The sequence below is a fragment of the Rutidosis leptorrhynchoides genome, chromosome 4 (genome assembly GCF_046630445.1).
Source record: "Rutidosis leptorrhynchoides isolate AG116_Rl617_1_P2 chromosome 4, CSIRO_AGI_Rlap_v1, whole genome shotgun sequence".
In the NCBI taxonomy this organism is placed as follows: domain Eukaryota; kingdom Viridiplantae; phylum Streptophyta; class Magnoliopsida; order Asterales; family Asteraceae; genus Rutidosis; species Rutidosis leptorrhynchoides.
In genome coordinates, this window is record NC_092336.1 from 186,163,472 (window position 1) to 186,171,523 (window position 8,052).

Below are 8,052 nucleotides of genomic sequence, written 5' to 3' on the forward strand. Positions count from 1 at the left end.
GATGTATGTTGATGGTAACAGGTTGAAGATGATAAGAATGATGAGGACTGTTCGATATAGGATAATATATGATGATGATGTTAGTTAAGTATTTAGAATGGTGGTGTTATGATAAGCATATGATAGCGTATGCTGAAGAAAGAAAAAGGGAAACAGGAAATCGCGGTTAAGTAAAATGGTAACTGAATATAAACAGAAAAAAACGAGAATGGATGAGTGGTCTTGGGTGATGTCTGGTTAACGAGTGGTCAGAGGATCGAACCTGGGCATGGACTGATATAGTTTCTTTTTGGACATTTTTCCTTGAGGTAGTCTATTGTTATTATTATTGTTATCATTAAAAGTATCCTTAAAATTATCATATTTATTAAAAGAATCATATTGTTGAAAATTATCATTTCTATTAAAATTAACACTTTTATTAAAAAATATATTATTATTATTATTATTATTATTATTATTATTATTATTATTATTATTATTATTATTATTATTATTATTATTATTATTATTATTATTATCATTATTATTATTATCATTATTATCATAACAAATAAACATTTCTATGCATACATATATTATAAGATATTAATATAATTATGTATGAAAACATTAATACATGGTAGTATATAATATATAAAAATAAATATATTCAAATTAATAATTAATATAACTTAAAATTTATTTGTTCAATTACAAGCATATGTGTTAATATATATATTAATGATATAGGTTCGTGAATCCGACGCTAACCCTACATTTGTTCAATGTCGTCATATGTATTTTTACTACAAAATACAATATGGTGAGTTCATTTGCTCCCTTTCACTCTTTATATTTTTGGGCTGAGAATACATGCACTGTTTTAAAGACTGTTTAACAATATTTATATGCGTGAGTTCATTTGATTCCCTTTTACTCTTTATATTTTTGGGACTGAGAATACATACGCTACTTTTACAACTGCTTTATTAAATTCTTTTGAAATATATTTTGAACTGCGAATACATGAAATGCTTTTATAAATGTTTGACGAGATAGACACAAGCAAAACATTCCTCGAATGAATTATGTGGACGTGATAATTGCCACCATTGAATTATGTGGACGTGATAATTGCCACAATTGATATGAATATTTTTCCCCTGATTATTATTGCTTGGTAACCTAAGAATTAGGGAACATCACTAATTTTGAGAATTAATACACACCTAATTGACGCGAATCCTAAAGGTAGCTACCGGGTTTAACACCCCCACCCAGAATGTTCACTAGACGGAAGGGCTAGTGGGCGTGGTGTTTAGTACTTCGAAGTTTATATGATTATTATACAGACGAGATGTTCTGTTTTGGGGATATTATTATGTTGATTATATGTTAAGGTCGGTTACCAAGCCAAGTTATGAAAGAAATGAAAAGTGAATGTTATGTATCGAGAGAATGATTTTATACACAGGTTATGTGTATGTTATTTTTGTGCACGAGATATGTGTACGGTTACTAAGATTTATGAAAAAGGATTTCGTACACGGGAAATGTGTACTGTATTTAAAAGATATCGCATGTACATTACAGGTGGGTATAGGATTCGGGCCCATTTGTACCATGCAGCATTTAAATCTTGTGGTCTATCAAAATGATGAATTTTATTGTTTTATGATAAACTTATGAACTCACCAACCTTTTGGTTGACACTTGAAAGCATGTTTATTCTCAGGTATGAAAGAAACCTTCCGCTGTGCATTTGTTCATTTTAAAGACATTATTTGGAGTCGATCATCGCAATGGGACCAGATGTTGGTGACTTCGTCCAGATGGATTAGGGTGGGGTATGACATATTTGGACTACTTCAATATATGCATGTGTTACTTGGATAAATTGTAAAATGTCATAATCTAGTAAACTTAAAAAACAATGAAACATTAACACACATAGGTTTGCTTAAGTCTAAAAATAAGTTTATGAATAAGTTTAAACTTGATCAACTTGATGTCTTGCAACATGCTTAATTGTTACTACATGCTTAAATTGTCAGGACATCATTAACACACTTAATTAATTACAAGCAAGTTCAAATTTGAATACTAGCATGCTTTGTGATTAAAGTGAGTTTGTGTCATAAATATCATGTTAACCAACCAATATAGATTTAGCAAATGTATTAAATATAAATAAAGGATTATGACAAAACTGAGATTGCCTCAAATGATTATCATGTCTTGTATTCAAGAATGTTAGACTTTCTACTTTGAACATGATAAGTCACTATCAAAGCAATCCATTCAAGGTAAATGGACATTTAATGCATATAGTACTTGTATAGGATGTTGGTTATCTTTTGCATGTGTTAAATGAAGTAAAGTGTCCAAAGAGTGATGTCCAAAACTGATTCAAACGGCTATACAACGGATATATGTTTTGGACTGGAGCACGTGCGGTCAACCCACGGTCGACCGTGAGTCAAGCCGCAGACAAGGCTGACCTTTTATCTCTCCATATGAATAGCAAAACTTGGAGAACTTTGAAGACTTGGACCTCTTGCATTCTACAACTCAAATTCATCAGAGAATAACAAAAACAAAATACTTCTACATATGTTTGTGATTAAGCAAGAGAAGTTTTATAATTTAATAGATTATAAAAGGGGTCATTATATACTTACCTTCAAATTCTTATCTTTGTAAGTTTACATAGTGTTGTATTAATCCTTATAATTGTCTTAGGATTGTCATCACTGAAAAAGGGAGTGTCTTTGTACTTTGTAATTAGAGGCATATGCTAGCTTAGCTATCATCTTCCTTAAAGGGAACTAGGGAGTTGAATAATCTTATTGGAGATTAATACTTGTCCAAGTTGAAGACAAGTTGATCTAAGTTGGAGGTAATCTTTCAAAGGGATAGAAGGATTAGGTTTGTTGTCTAAGGAGAAGTACGAGACTTGTAAATCGAATCTCCACCGGATTTAGAGAAAAGTGCTTAGTGAAGCAACAAATCCCGATTAGTGAATCGGGAAGTGGATTAAGGTGGATTAGTTAACATCCACCCGAACCACTATAAATCCTTGTGTTTATGTTCTTTACTTTACTTTCCGCATCATTACAAACATAAACACACCACATATTAGTTTGAGTTGACTAACGTGATCAATTATTGTTCATATCGTATTGATCATCGTATTGTTTAAAAAATCGCATTAAGTAACTATTCACCCCCTCTAGTTACTTACACACACACACATACCAATCAGGGGGAAGAAAAAAAAAAATTTTATTTGTTTTTTTGGAATTTGTTTTTCAGGCATCAAGATCACACAAAAATATGAACATTTAAAAAAGACACTTCGTGATGAATGTTATTATTTAGGCGGAAAAACGATCGACAAAAATAACATTCAAGATAATAGTGATAGTGAAGAATGTTAACGTTTTTTTTCTTCATGTTTTGTGAAGTACTTTTTGTAAAAATTTAGCCCGATTTAGAGTTTAGGGTTTAGTGTTTTGGGTTTAGTCCCTAAACCCTAAACCTTAAACCCTAAACTCTAAACCGTTCGTGTTAAAAACTCAATTTAAATCCTAAATCTAAACCCTAAATCGAAACGCTAAACCTTAAATTTCTAAACCCTAGATTTCTAAACCCTAATATCTAAACTCTAATATTTAAAACCACAAAATACGCTCGAAAAACACGATAATTGTTATATATTAATTCTTCGAGTGTTTCCCGCCAAAATAAAAACATTTATCACAAAGTGTCTTTCGCATAGAGGAGTGGAGCTTTAGAGGATCAACTGCGTTTCTTGTAATTATGCGGTTGAATCCTTGTGGCATGTCTTATTTGAGTATACTGTAGCAAAAGATGTGTGACGTAGAATTACAAGATGGGTAGATATAGATATGCCAATTTTTGCATATTGGAACTATTGGATGTCTTGGTTTGAAGGATGACGTGCTATTAAGGAGGTCAAGGAGAAGCTCTATGTTATTGTTGCAGCTACCGTTTGGTACTTATAGAGATACATGAATGGAGTTTTATTCGATCCCCGGGCATTGAAGAAATGTGTTATTTTTGATTCTATTTGTTTGTTTTCTTTTAGTTGGTTAATGTCTAGAGAAAAATGCAATGTAAATTGGAACACTTGGCTAATAAGACCGTTGTAAGTTGTTTTAAGGCTATTCTAGCTGCTCACTATATATATATATATATATATATATATATATATATATATATATATATATATATATATATATATATATATATATATATATATATATATATATATATATATATATATATATATATAGCTTATTAAGCTTCAAAGCTTAGATCGTATGCTTGTTGCTCACTTTATTGGTTACATTAGATCACATTCAAATTTCAAAAATTGCAGGCCGTATACACAATCTTTATAGAAATAAAATTGATGTAGGCTAATTTACTCCAATAATTATTAACTAGTTGTGGAACCCTCGATTCACGTCGGGGGCTCCGTTTTAAATGCGAGTTAAAAAAAAGTGTTGATCTATTTTGTAAAAAAAAAAATTCGACATCTAACATTGAAGGGTTGTTCCTTTGTGAAAGTTGCTTCTTTTAGCGTTCGTTTTTTTTTATTTTTAAAAAGTTAGTTGATCTATTTTGTAAAAAAAAAATATTTTTCGACATCTTTTGGTAGCATTGAAGGGTTGTTCCTTTTATGAAAGTTGCTTTTTTATCGTTTGAGACAAAAAAAAAAGAGTAGCACAGTAGTAACGTGGTGAGTGTTATTATTCAATTTTTTTAGTGTTAGTGATGGGATAAATAATATTTTGGAATATAGGTATAAAATTGAGGGGGGGGGGTTCGATTTGTATTTTAATGAAAGTTAGGGGGTTGGGTGTGTGAAAATGAAATATTAAATGGTACTATAAAATGGGAGGTTCGATTTATATTTTAATGAAAGTTAGGGGGTTGGATGTGTGAAAAATAAAATATTAAATGATACTATTCATAACTAATAAGACAAATTTTGTCTATCAGTTATATTAGTAAAGTAATAGTAATAGTAATAATGTAACATTTTAAAACATTTTTAATTGCAACACCTCCCATTTATTTTTCAAAATGCAATAGTATCTTAGCCCTTACATGCTTGACCTTAACTCCACTAACACCAACTCTACTAAAATGATTCATGAAAATTATAAAAATAAATATCATCTTCATTCTTTGTGTTTGGGGCTGAGGTTGAGGTCGTGAATTCGAACCTCGTTTAGCTCACCATCTTAATTAATCTGCCTGAAATATGAAGCTCCAGATTGACCTCTAACGAGTTTTTTTTTGGATCTATTCAGGATTCAAACTCGATCCGCCAGCCCCTCGGGATGGTTTGTGGATCGGGTTCATGCAATGCGATTCGGGTTTCTTCCCGAAAGTGCGTGAGTGCGTGACGAATGATCGCGAAGGTGGTTAATACCCTTCTTGGTGATGCCGACAACCCGCCTTTCAAAAGAAAAAGAAACATATAGACTAGAATAACACATGCAAATTTTAGTGTTATATGACTTATATCCGTATATTTGATTATATCGGGTGAAAGCGGGGGTACTCATTGATTACCAATTGTCATTCATAACTGCACTAATCTTCTCATCCCTATCTATATTCAACAAATCGGATGTTAAGTCATTCATATCCATTATTAATGAAGCAGATCGTGTGAATACTAATCGGATCGAGTGATAATTATATCTCTAATCAAGACTTACTAAAGTACAATTAACAGTCCATCAAAGAATTATTAACCTCAAAATTCCAACATTTTTTGTAGTGTTCAACATTTTGTATCATACAAGCTTATATATCAACCTCCCACAGATCAACAATACGTATATGAAGTTATCAAACACCAAAAATACACAATGCGCGCAATCCATGTACGTGCGATTTATGGCCACATATTTAGTATAAAATTCATGATATGAAGGGTAAATGGTTTTCCTCTTGGATGGTGAGTAATTGGACCTCATAGCTACATAAACGCATATTACATTTTGGCCTTGTTGATTTAGAATTGTATCTGTTGCTACTGCTGTTTTACCGGCCTGTCTGTCCTCAATTATTATACTCTGATGTACGCAACCCAGCAGGATTACTCCCTGACTGTTTCCAACCCTTCCCTGACCGCCATTAAATATTCGTCATAGACAGAATTCGAACCTGAGACCTCTTGCAATGAACTCAGGTTCAACCACTGAGCAATTTTGTGATGGTTAGCCAAAAAGGCCCATATGAAAGAAAAATCCTTAGTACAGACGATTTCTTGATATTTTTCCAAACAAATAGAAGTTCCTTTTCAAAATTTTGATTATTTCTTGATTCCATTATGGAAGTACAAAATACTAAAAATGAAAAATATCAAGCAACACATGTACGTCCACACACCAAAGCAATAGCTAGGCTCACTCAATAACTCTCAAAACAACTTAAAACCATTATAGAAGTTATGAGTAGCACAAATTTACGACTTATAAGGCCATTCCCAACCATAACATAATTCCTCACCAGGACCAACTGCCACATCAGCGTCACATCAACTACGACATACTTCCCCATGAAAATGGGACCCACTATATTGATTAATAAACAAGTTACAAGCATTTGAGCTAAAAGTACAACATATTTATTCGATACTTCCGTCTTAAGTTGTGTTGTTTTGAAGACAAGAAGCTGGACGCATGGAGGAGGGCTAAATGAGGAGCGACTCCCATCAAAGCCATCGAGGGCTAGAAGGAGGGCGACGTGGGCTAAACTCCCGTTGGGAGTGGCCTAAGGATCTACTAGGCTTGCACACAAGCGGCCGTGGGGTCCCACTACTTCTAAAACTGAAACAGTTTAGTGTTGAAACAGTTAAACCATATCTATCTTGATCTTTTAAAGAGTTTCTTCGACTCTTTTTATGATTATTGGGAGCGTATAATGACGGTGAATCTGAATAAGATGAAGGAGAGAATAAGTAGGACAAATGATCTGATGGAGTGGGTGAAACCGGTCGATTGTAGTTTTTTCTAGAAGAAGTAAACCTAGGAAGAACAGCATTCAGAATACTATTTTTTAGCTTTGAGATCTTTTTGCTAGGTGTTTTGGGAGTATTAGAAAGATAATTAGGTGGTGGTGTTAATGGCGCCGGTGAAGGGGTTTCACGAAAGCTACCCCCCTTTGGTGTACCTGGTTGCGATTCCCATTTAAATGGGACTGCAACTGGCCTAACACCATAATAAACGTGATCTAAAGAAGAAGATTGATGAGTTGTCACCCCACTTGATAAACGCCTTGAGCTAGTTGAAAATCGCGTATCTTCTCCTTTTTTAATGCTCATTTTGTGAAGATCGGAACTACTCGAATGCTTTTTCATCTTTTTGTTGATGACCTGAACTCAGATTCAACTAGAAATGTATTTGAAGTAATGGTTTTGAAAACAACAATGGATCAAGTATACATAATGGTAGCAGGGTATTTTGAATCTTCAATAGAAATATATATATATATATTTTTTTTTCTTGTTTGGAATTTAGGATATAACTTATGAGTTAGAATCTTACTTAAATATAGTTAAGATTCTAATACACATTCCTCTTTCTTTTACGATAGACAGTGACATGTTGAAGTTCCTACATGAAGATAAGCCTTTTGATTGGAGCTTATTTTATATTTTATTATTAGTTTAAAATTGGATTTAAATCAAAGTCAAACATAACAAGTGATGTATTTTAAAAAAAAGTGCAAGATATGGAAAGGGCACCTACAGTTTTGAGAATACTCGTATTAGTGACAAATGTGGGATTATAAAACATGCAATGCCGGCATTATAGTAAAAATAACAAATTCTTGAATTGAAGGGTACGTGCATGTGACAGTCGGTTGACGCAGGCATTATATTTTCTAGTGTGCAACTAACCGTTCAAGTTTTTGTAATGTTGTGAAATTTGAAATCATGATTTTGCTCATTAAAGCACTTGGTCAATAATTTAAAATCTCACAATATCCGGTGGAAACTACTGCTCCCTTAGTTCCACTACA